Source organism: the organism of the source record quoted next, unplaced genomic scaffold, assembly GCF_019419815.1.
Source record: "Pyrus x bretschneideri cultivar Hongxiangsu unplaced genomic scaffold, Pyrus_bretschneideri_v1 Contig25, whole genome shotgun sequence".
Lineage (NCBI taxonomy): Eukaryota > Viridiplantae > Streptophyta > Magnoliopsida > Rosales > Rosaceae > Pyrus > Pyrus x bretschneideri.
Genome location: NW_025999557.1, coordinates 3,271,914 through 3,284,374, shown reverse-complemented (window position 1 = coordinate 3,284,374; position 12,461 = coordinate 3,271,914). Strand labels below are relative to the sequence as shown.

The following is a 12,461-nucleotide window of genomic DNA, read 5'->3' as shown; positions in this document are numbered from 1 at the left end:
ATGACTTGTATTACTTGTAAGCGTGAGAGATTTTAAGTTTGATTTTCACCAAATACGAATTTGAACAATATTATTGCTAGCCTATTGTGAAGCTAAACCCACCTCCTCCCCTTTAGTGTAGATAATATTATTTGTTCAAAAAAAAAAAAGAAAAAAAAGAAGCAACTCTAAACCTAATCCCTTTGATTTTTATTTTTATTTCATGCTTTGTATACTAATATTACTATGTTTCATTATATGCAAATTACTTGTTGATGTATGCGTGGGTATATCAAAAAAAGAATAAACAAAGGATTTCAAAAGAATAATATTACATTTACCATCTAGTTGTACTATCTCTCTAATAGAGATAAGATCTACCAATGCATTTAAGTCTCATTTTTATTTGAGAGATGGTAAGAATAACATTTTTTATTTCAAAAACCCTAAAATCCGTAGTAGCAGCAGCTGGAAGACGCACCCCATGGCGAGACGATGAGCGCGCCAAGCAACGAGCCAAAGTCACCAAACCCTAGCCCTGGCCTAGACAACACGTCGTTTTTTTTTACGGTAGTGTTCCTAACCTCTAGACATAAACCGAGAAAACCCTACATCTGTGAGGACTAGCTAGTCAACATGATGCCAGAAGTCGCCTTCCCGTGATGGCGGGGTTGTCTATGACGACTGGAATCCAAGAGATTACCCAAAGAATCTCATTGGATTAGGGCATCTTGAGGGCACCCGTAACATCTCCGAGGTCGGTACACCTCGCCGCCATCATGTGTGATGATGTCGGCATCGAAATAGGTGAAGGACCACCATGTGTGACGATGTCAGCATCGAAATAGGGTGTACCGAATGGACCTAAGACCTTTGGGCCTCCCTAGGCCATCATTAAACAAAATATAAGGGAGGAAATTTAGAGAGTTTTTGTACTGGCATGAATAATTATTTTGATACAACCTTATTTTACACTAAGGGATGAAAGTTTGAGTTCATAACAATAATTTAATATCGAACTCGCTATTCATATGAGTCGAACTAAGTCCTTCTAGTGTTAAGTGAAAAAAATAAAAAAATACATAATGCTTACATTGGCATGGGTCTTTATAAACTAAAGAAAAGGATGAACCTATAGAGTTTTTATGAGTTTAATTAGTATTGAGAAAATTATACCATAAGCATATAAAACTAATTGTTGAACGCATGGCGGCCACACTGTCAACACAATAGACCTTAATTTATAACAGAAATAGTTTTCTTTCAACATAAATTGATCCTTCATGCAGTTTGGATATACTTGATGTGTTATAGCAGTTTTGTAAAACAACGTGCTATATGCTGTATGGTACGAGCTGCAGAATGGGTCCGGGACTATCATGGCCCCCATGTGGCTCAGCCGCTGATCCGATTTTTATTACCATGAAGCTGAAGTTTGCAAATTCTCTTGTGCAGACTTGTGTGTGCGGACTATCTGTTTGGACCAACATGAACTGTTGAATTTTATCTAAACGGCTCACATAAGCCAATTGAGCTTAGCGTGAAACCAGGTCATAAATGATCCATTAATTATTGGCCAACAGAACTGGACAATAGTTACAAAAAATTGAATTTGTAACTTCCCCGTGAGTTTACTTTGTCGTCTCCCTCTGCCCAACACTTCCATGCGAATTAAAAAAATTTCGTTCGAGTTTCACACAACGTCTCTGACGGCGTCTTCCACACCGCGTCTTCGAATCGACAGTGGCATACTTCGTTTCAAACTCTTTTGACACAAAAGACGCACCTTGATTCGTTTGCAGTTTGTGCTGAGGAATGACGGCCTACTTACTTCCTCCAAAACGATTGCCTACTTGCTTCCTTCAAATCGATGACAAACTTGCTTCCGCCAAATCGACGTCATAGTTCCTTCCCTTAAAGTCACTTTGAAATTTCGGGTTGTTGATTTGGTGACTTTAAAATTTTGGAACCCTAGTAAGTAAACTTTTATTTATGTTCATCTTTTAAAAAAAAAAAAAAAAATTAATTTAGCATTCATGGTTAATTATTCATACTTGATGAAGTTTGTTGAAATTTGAGATTGATATAGGTTTATGAATGCTTGTTGAAAGTTGTGTTTAGGTTTTATATTGTTAAATTTGGTCGAGATGGAGTTATATTTTTAACTTGGTTGAGTTGTGTTGATTAAAACTTGTTTAAATTTATGAATGAACTAATTTTTTCAAAATTTATGAAGTTTTGTTTAGGCTTGGTGTATGTTTATATGAATACTTGTTGACATGTTGCGTTTAGGGTTTATATTGTTGACTTGGTTTGTGTTGGACTTGTAGTTGACTTGGGTTGAGTTGCGTTGATGAAACTTAGATGCAAACTCGGATGTCAAATTAATTCATTTTTAAACACGTGACCTTATCAAGTGCTGCCGCCTAAGTTTTGCAAGTGTTTGGACCAATCAAAATGCGTCACATGTTTGGGTTGTGTATTGCCAAATTCAATACTACCGTCGCGGGTATTTTTTGGATGATGCCTTGTGACATGTAATGAAATAATACCCTAAACCCTAGTGATGACACATAATCTGTCACATGAATGATGAAAATGTTGACTTCCATTGACTTTTGTCTGTTGACATGTAGAAAATTTTATTTTATTTTATTTCTATAGCAGTCGTCGATATGAACAGATAGGCACAAACAAAATCGGATTTGAAGCTAAAACGAAGCTTCTACGAATTTTTGAATGTTAAAGGCATTTTGATAATTTCACAATTGAAGATATTTCTCCGCTTTGGGCCTCTCCTTGGTTGACAAGTGGCAATTTCCCCCCATTTCTGGGGTGCCCTTTTCTTCCCCTCATGTGACTTCTTTCTCTTTCTCTCTCTCTTCTCATCTCTCTCTCCTTCTTCAGCAAAGCACAGTCATCACCATCACAACCAGATTTCGACCACCGTTCCCTAATCTTCTATCTCTCCCTAAAACCTAGGATCATAGATCACGAAATCAAACCAAAGCTCGAAGTTGTACATTGCACAATGCTGCTACATTGTTCATTACATTTCCCGGTGAGTTTCTTTCATTCACAACCAAGGTAGGCCTCGAGGTCCTTTCCTTCCGCCTCATTTCATTAAAATGTTTAATTTCTGAGCTTCAATGTGAGTTGTGCACGTGATTTGACATGGGAAACAACTCGAGGGAAACTTTCCCTAGATTCCGATGAGAACCGTCACCTTCTTGGCCATTTCCAACCACGACACAGCTCCAAAATGGTATGAATCTCATCTTCTCATTCTAAGCTTCATTTCTATAGTTAGAATGTTGAAAATGGTGAAGAAATGAGCTGAAGCAGAGCTCTAGAAACTCTGCCCAGATTTCGGCCAAACCCATGGCCTGAAACCGAGTTGACCCAACCCACAACCCAAAAACCCAATCCAATAACCCAGCCCAAATCCTTGGCCTTTAAACCCTAACCCGGGTCCAACCCAACTACTAAGCCCAATCCAACAACCGGCCCAACCCAGCAACCCAAAGCCCAGATCTGACTCGACCTAGACCTAATCCTAGTTTCTAAGGTCCGCCCGTGGAGAGCTGTCATGGCCGGCACATGGAGCACACGCACCTCCGTTTGAGGTACTGTGCTCCGCCGCCGTCCACAATGGTGACCACGACGACACTGGCGAATTTTCCAACGACTCAACTCAGTGTGTGGCGGTGTGTGTGGTGGCTCGTGGCCTCTTAGGTTGCCACTGCGTGATGGAACCCAAGGTCCCTCCTTAGGTTTTTCGACGTGCCGAATCCGAATCCACTGTTCGTTTTCCCAAATTCTATCGTTTAGTAGAGATTTAGTAAATGGTCTCCATTTGTGTTTAGGTGCAACGATTGGAAGTGATCCGGTCCTCCCTAATTCGAGCGGCTCTCCGATAGCGGAATACTTGTGAGTGGACCCCTTCTCAAATTGCATGTTTTTTTTTATAAAATATTATGCTTGCATGCATTTCATATTTCATGAATTGAGTATGTTTTATATTATGTTTTACAGAGAGTTTATGATTTATTTAAATTGCTTTTACAAAATATTTATGATTTATCGAATTTACGTTTTACTAAAGGTTATGAATTATTGGATTTTCTTATATAAAATTCTATGGATTTACGATTATGATTTTTTTGGATTTATGAGATGAGGCTTTGAGCTTTTGAGCTCCGAATTTGATATGAGATTTTGAGATATGTTTTCGGTGCTTATCTAGTGGGTTATCATACAGCACATTCACACAACACGGGTATGTAGACATTTATGGCCATAGGACACAATTGAGGATATTTATGACATACCCCCAGCTTCACTGGCAAAACTAGTGTCGGACAGCTTCACTGGCCACGACTAGTGTCAATGTGTTATGTATATGTTTCTTCTCTAGCGTAACCCAGAGTCGTACAACTTCACCTTCGGGTGATGGGGCCTACCATGTTTCTTCACTGGCGTAACTCAGTGTCGTACAGCTTCACCTTCAGGTGATGGACAGGTTATCCCTTCGGGTGACTATGATACCCCTAGTTGAGTACATTAATGATGTGATTTACAAAGGTTTTATGGATTTGCCTTCGGGCGACGATATTACCATTGTTTGATTTATGAGATTCTTGGGTTTTGCCTTCGGGCGTTTCGATACCACCTTAGAGATGATTTTATTGCTATGAATATTTTTGGCATGTAGAGTTTTAGAAAAACTTATATGTAGTATTATATGAGTTTTCAAACAGGGGGTTAATATGTTCAAAAAGAAATCGGTTTTCGTATTATTAGTATTAGTATAAATTATGGTCCACTTACCTTTTGGATTATTGTTACTATTGCCTCTTAATGTTTGCATATTCTTTTTTAATGTTGTTTTTTTGCATAACTTTTGGATTACATGTCCCTTCATGTTCTCGTAAATTCGTATATCCATGGCTTTCGTCACTTTGGAATGGCAGCTAGCACGTACCATTCAGGTGTCATTTGGATATCTGGGTTGGTGCGTGTCATCTAGTCATTTACAATCCCCTCTATCTAATTTTTCTAATCCATTCCTAACAAATTAAACCTAAGTTCCATGAACTTAAAAAGTCCCTCTTTCAAACGCGCCACTAGGGACTGTATGTACAGTGGCGTTCAAATAAGCGTTTAAGTATTTAACTATTTTCACTCTTTGCCCTCAAGATTTTTTGGTCAGACCCCTTCTTTGGTCTGAAGTTTAAGGACTTCACCTTCAGTATTGAACAGTTTCTGTATAAAGTGATTTTGTCTCTGCATCATTCCTGCCCCTATCCAGCCCCTATCTAGCGAAAGCCATCCGGAAAGCACCTAGTATCATCTGACTGTCTGTTATATGAGAATAAGATAATTTGTCATCTCAAGCACTGGATGCTTTACGTATTGCCTTGGAGGAAAATGTAGCATTATCATGCTGTGCTTTTGATTAGAATTTGTGAATCTCAAACGACAACTCACTTGGCAGGTGTTGGAGATTATTTATGCTCAAATTGTGGAATCACTGTCTCCTCGATGCACGGACCATGAACATCTGTAACATAATTCTTGAACAATGTCAAAGCCCGGTGTTGGAACCCCAAAGTTGAAAGAGATTATTTTGTTGCCTCCATTTTGTATTATGTTTGCTTATTTCATAGTTGGGCTGAAAGATTTTTCCATGCCTATTGCCTTGTTATAATGACCTGTGTGCGATTTTCCAGATGAATGTAGAACTGTACTATGTATCCATGTATCCTAACATGAGAGAAAGCATAGCAAAGAGATTTCAATAAATGTCTTAAAAAAATTTAAGTTCTTTCTTTACAGTGATTTAGTGTTCAGGTTATGTTTTACTTGCCTTTTTTTTCAAATAATTTATTCATGCTATATGAATAAAACTAACTAAATTGATAATAACGAGGAATAATTGCAATTTGAGTCTATGCATAATAGAAAGATAAGAGTACCAATTTTGGTGCAAATGTAGGTTTAGTCAAGCTGGTTAGCGGAGCGTACTCTCTTTCTTTACATTCAAAGTTCGAGTCTTTATTTTTGTAGTATAGATGAATTTAGTGTAGAACATTTTTGAAAAATATGTGACCTTTCTATGGGGGAACGTATTTGCCCCTCCACTTGAGATTAACGTATCTTTAATTATCGTACAAACATTATATTCAAATTATTTATTTATTTATTTATTTTTATCATCATCTAAAGATCATCATTGCACAAAATCATTTAATTTGGAGACTATTTAGCCATCCTTGCATGTGAAAATCATCGATGATTTTGATATAAAGCCGTATCATCATAATAAATTGCACATTTGTTGATGCATACGAATTATTTGGAAAAAAAATTTCGATGTCTCCAAATCATCACCATACGATGTTATGATTTCACTAAAATTATAGCACGTGTGTTTATTTACTTTTTATTAATATATTCTAAAATTGCGACATCAATTTTATCCTTATCCATGTTATAAAAAAATTTCGGTTATTAACGCATCATTATGATGTGCCAACCATTAAATTTGTCCTAAGTCAAAGAGATTTTTCAGTATATCAGAAACATGAACCGATACACTAAGTGTCTTAATGTTATTGGTTGGTGGTTTTTTTTTAATTTATTTTTTATTTTTTTATTTTAGTTTTTAATCAATTGTATTATTACACTTTGTATTATCGGGTCATATACCCAGCACACTAAAAAAACATAGACGTGCAAATGCCACTTGGATCCCTACACCTCCATGCAAACTGACACCAAGCCATCCTCTTACGTACCACCATCGTTTTACATGTGAATCAAGACTGGATATAAGGTGCTTACAGGAAGCAAGCATTTCCACCCCATTCAAACAAGTTCCTCATCACCAAAACTGCATCTCTCTCTTTACTTTCCCCTCTCTTTCTCGCCACAGGTTAATGGAAGCCTCGCTGGGCAGTGTTGCCCTGACTGTTGTTTTGGTTAGCATCGTAGCATGGGCATGGAGTTTGCTGAATTGGGTGTGGTTTAGGCCAAAGAAATTAGAAAGATACCTGAGGCAACAAGGCTTGGCGGGCAACTCCTACAGACTTTTGTTTGGAGACTTGAAAGAAATCTCCATGATCCACAAACAAGTAAGATCCAAACCCATGAACCACCTCTCACATGATATAGTGCCGCACATCCTCCCTTTTCTCCACCAGACGGTGATCACCTACGGTATGTTAAGTCTTATTTGTCAAATATATATGTATTGTGAACTCTCACCGTATGCCAAATAGTTGATTACATTCATATCACCATGCATGTGTAGTACTCTGTATAAGTTAAACATGACATGGATTAGTTAATTAAACAAAAACTAAAATTTGCAGGTAAGAATTCTTTTATTTGGATGGGGCCCACCCTGAGGGTGAACATTTTGAATCCAGAAGATTTGAGGGATGTCTTACACAGATATGATGATTTCGGAAGCCACTTAGTAATCCAATTACAAAGGTACTTTCACAGGGACTCGTAAATATTGATGGTGAGAAATGGACGAAACACAGAAAGATTATCAACCCAGCATTCCATTTAGAGAAGTTAAAGGTATTGTACTGTATATTTCCAACATGCATTCAAGTTTCTTGAGCTTTCGTTTTCTTCTGTTCCTTTTTGCATGAACAATTCCTGGAGATCTAATTAACAATTGTGTGTATTTTATAAGTAACTAGCCTCCCTGTCGTTTTCATTGTTCATATAATCCAACACTATGAACAATTCTTGGAGATCTATATATATATGGTGATAAAGTGATAATTAATAATTTTCTCATTGCAGTTTATGGTACCGATATTTTACCAAAGTTGTAGCGAGATGATTGACACATGGGAGAACTTGGTCGCCAACGAGGGTTTATTTGAGTTGGATGTGTGGCCTTGGCTTCAGAGTTGGCAGGGGATGTGATTTTTTCGAGCTGGCATTTGGAAGTAGCTATGAAGAGGGAAAGAAAATATTCCAACTGCTGAAAGAGCAAGCGAGAATTGGTGCAACACTTTTGAGAAGCGCAACAAGTGTCTATATCCCAGGATGGAGGTAAAACTTAACTTTTTATTGGAAAAGAAAAAAATTTACTACTATTGTAATAAGTTCTTCATTTGTGCAGGTTCTACCATAAAAAATGAACAAGAGGATGAAGGAAATTAATAGAGAGATAAGAGTGTTAATCATGGATATTATAAACAAAAGAGAACAAACGATTAAGGCAGGTGGACGATATTAATAAAGATGATTTATTGCGTATGCTTTTGGAGTCCAACCCAATGAATTAAGAACATGGGAACAACAAAAACCTTGGAATGAGTATTGAAGAAGTTGATTGAGGATGGTAAGCTGTTTTTACTTTGTCGGCAAGAGACCACTGCAGCATTGCTTTGTTGGGCAATGGTTTTACTAAGCCACAATCAGAATTTGCAAAATCGAGCAAGAGAAGAAGTCTTGCAGGTTATTGGAAGCAATAACACACCAACCTTTGATGCGCTAATGCACCTACATGTTGTAAGTGTCTAATGTTTTCTTGTAAACTAATTATATGTATAAACTTGTAATTTGAATGTTTTATATCGCTTACATGAAATAATTAGTTGCACCTATAATATGCCCTAGGCGACCATGATCTTTATCGTATAAACATCATATTCGAATTGTTCTTTTTATTTTTTTATTTTTGTTATCATCATCTAAAGATCATCATTGCACAAAATTATTTAATTTGGAGATTATTAGGCATCCTTGCATGTGAAAATCAATTGATTTTGATATAAAGCCGTATCATCATATTAAATTGCACATTTGTTAATGCATATGAATTATTTGGAGAAATTTTTCGATATATTCGGATCACCACCATGCGATGTTGTGATTTCACTAATTAAAATTATAGCACGTGTGTTTATTTACTTTTATTAATATATACTAAAATTGCGACAACAATTTTATCCTTATCCATGTTTAAAAAAATTTCGGTTATTAACGCATCATTATGATGTGCCAACCATTAAATTTGTCCTAAGTCACGGAGATTTTTAGTATATCAGAAACACGATCTGATACACTAAGTGTCTTAATTCTATTGGTTGGTGGTTTTTTTTTTTTTTTTTTTTTTAATTTTAATTTTAATTTTTTAAAAAATTTTCAATCAATTGAATATTACACTCGATATTACCAAACCGTGTACCCAGCACACTGTTAAAACATACACGTGCAAATGCCACCTGGATCCCTACACCTCCATGCAGACTGACACGAAGCCATCCTCTTACGTACCACCACCGTTTTACATGTGGATCAAGACTGGATGTAAGGTGCTTACAGGGAGCAAGCATTTTCCACACCATTCAAACAAGTTCCTCATCACCAAAACTCCATCTCTCTCTTTACTTCCCCTCTCTTTCTCGCTACAGGTTAATGGAAGCCTCACTGGGCAGTGTTGCCCTAACTGTTGTTTTGGTTAGCATTGTAGCATGGGCATGGAGTTTGCTGAATTGGGTGTGGTTCAGGCCAAAGAAATTAGAAAGATACCTGAGGCAACAAGGCTTGGGGGGCAACTCCTACAGACTTTTGTTTGGAGACTTGAAAGAAAGCTCCATGATGCACAAACAAGCAAGATCCAAACCCATGAACCACCTCTCACATGATATAGTGCCGCACATCCTCCCTTTTCTCCACCAGACAGTGATCACCTACGGTATGTCCAGTCTTATTTGTCAAATATGTATGTATGTATACTAATTAGTATTGTGAACTCTCACCGTATGCCAAATATTTGATTACATTCATATCACCAGGCATGTGTAGTACTCTTATAAGTTAAACATGACATGGATTAGTTAATTAAACAAAAACTAAAATTTGCAGGCAAGAATTCTTTTATTTGGATGGGGCCCACTCTGAGGGTGAACATTTTGAATCCAGAAGATTTGAGAGATGTCTTAAACAGATATGATGATTTTCGGAAGCCACTTAGTAATCCAATAACAAGGGTACTTCCACAGGGACTTGTAAATATTGATGGTGAAAAATGGACGAAACACAAAAAGATTATCAACCCAGCATTCCATTTAGAGAAGCTAAAGGTATTGTACTGTATATTTCCAACATGCATTCAAGTTTCTTGAGCTTTCGTTTTCTTCTGTTCCTTTTTTGCATGAACAATTCCTGGAGATCTAAATAACAATTGTGTGTATTTTATAAGTAAAATACTCCACCAGCACTATGAACAATTCTTGGAGATCTATATATTGGTGTAAAGTGATAATTAATAATTTTTCTCATATTGCAGGTTATGGTACCGACATTTTACCAATGTTGTAGCGAGATGATTGATACATGGGAGAACTTGGTGGCCAACGAGGGTTTATATGAGTTGGATGTGTGGCCTTGGCTACAGAGTTTGGCAGCCGATGTGCTTTCTCGAGCTGCATTTGGAAGTAGCTATGAAGAGGGAAAGAAAATATTCCAACTGCTGAAAGAGCATGCGAGAATTGGTGCAACACTTCTAAGAAGAAGCTTAACAAGTGTCTATATCCCAGGATGGAGGTAAATTTAACTTTTTTTATTGGAAAAAGAAAAAAAAAATACTACTAATGTAACAAGTTCATCATTTGTGCAGGTTTCTACCATCAAAAATGAACAAGAGGATGAAGGAAATTAATAAAGAGATAAGAGTGTTAATCATGGATTTAAAACAAAAGAGAAGGGACGATTAAGGCAGGTGACAATATTAATAAAGATGATTTATTGGGTGTGCTTTTGGAGTCCAACTCCAAGGAAATTAAGGAACATGGGAACCACACGTTGGAATGAGTATTGAAGAAGTGATTGAGGAGTGTAAGCTGTTTTACTTTGTTGGGCAAGAGACCACTGCAGCATTTCTAGTTTGGGCAATGGTTTTACTAAGCCACAATCAGAATTGGCAAAATCGAGCAAGAGAGAAGTCTTGCAGGTTATTGGAAGCAATAACACACCAACCTTTGATGAGCTAATGCACCTACGTGTTGTAAGTGTCTAATGTTTTCATGTAAACTAATTATATGTATAATTTGAATGTTTTATATCGCTTACATGAAATAATTAGCTACACCTATAATATGCCCTAGGTGACCATGATCTTACTGGAAGTTCTGAGATTATACCCACCGGGTGTTGAGGTGTCTAGAATCACTCACAAGAAAACACAACTTGGGAAATTATCATTACCAGCTGGAGTCGACGTCTATGTACCCATACTTCTTGTTCACCATGACAAAGAATTGTGGGGTGACGATGCAGATGAGTTCAAACCAGAGAGGTTTTCAGGAGGAGTTTCAAATGCAACAAACAACAGATTCACATACTTCCCCTTTGGCGCTGGTCCGCGGATTTGCATTGGCCAAAATTTTGCTATGATGGAAGCAAAACTGGCCTTATCATTGATCTTACAACACTTCACCTTCGAGCTCTCTTCATCCTATGCTCATGATCCTTCAACATACGCAACTCTTCAACCTCAATCTGGTGCTCACATCATTTTACGTAAACGTCGTTATTAGTTTTGTTAAGTATCGATGTTTAAAGTTCTAAACCATGTATTGTGTTGTAATGCATGTATTTTCTCTAAATAGAACTTTGCCGCCTAATATGTCTTGCATGTTATTTCTAGAAGCTGCTACATAAGAATGAGCTAGATATAGATAGTCATAGTGACGCAGTGAGTTCAGCTTCGCCTGTGATGCAAGACGTAGCCTCCAGTAAGAACATTTTAATAGCCTAATGTGGTGCACATGATATGGTCCAAGTGTGATATATTCAGTTTAATGGATATTATTGTGATGGGTAATAAATAACTATGAGTTTCAAGGAAACAGGTTCTCTTTACCTATAACATTGCACATACCCATATAGTGTTACATTAATGAAAAACACGTATTAGGGTGCACATACTCATCTACAGAACGTTCAAGATAAAAGGTTGTAGATGATATTTAACGACTAGTTATCAAGTTATGTGATTTACGTCTTCCCCATTAATTGTGTGAATATCATGGAGTTCAAGATTTTGGCTCATAAATTGAGTCTTATGACTTTACCCAATTTTAAGTTGGTTTTTATTACAAATAATCCATGAAATTAACCCTCACCATCAAGATAGTCTTTGAAATTGAAAATCAATCAATGTAGTTCCTGAAAATAGGTGTTGCAAATCAATGTGGTCATTCCGTCATAATTATGTTAAAAATTATGTTAAGTGCTGATGTGGCACATAAATGGGCCCCATAAGTTTTTTTCTCCTCACAAATGATCCTTGAAATTGATCCACTACATCAAAATGGTCATGAAATTGACTCGCGACATCAAAATGGTTCTTGAATTTGAAAATTGATCAATGTAGTCCAACAAGTAAGTGTCTCAAATCAATGTAGTCCTTCTATTATACTATTGTTATGTGCTGATGTGACACA

The 12,461-nt window shown here is 36.9% G+C and overlaps 2 pseudogenes; both read left to right on the top strand.

Moving 5' to 3' along the window:
• Positions 1-6,920: 6,920 nt before the first annotated feature.
• LOC125478486 lies at positions 6,921-8,532 on the top strand (annotated as a pseudogene).
• Positions 8,533-9,429: 897 nt separating this feature from the next.
• Positions 9,430-11,552, top strand: LOC125478509 (annotated as a pseudogene).
• Positions 11,553-12,461: the final 909 nt, after the last annotated feature.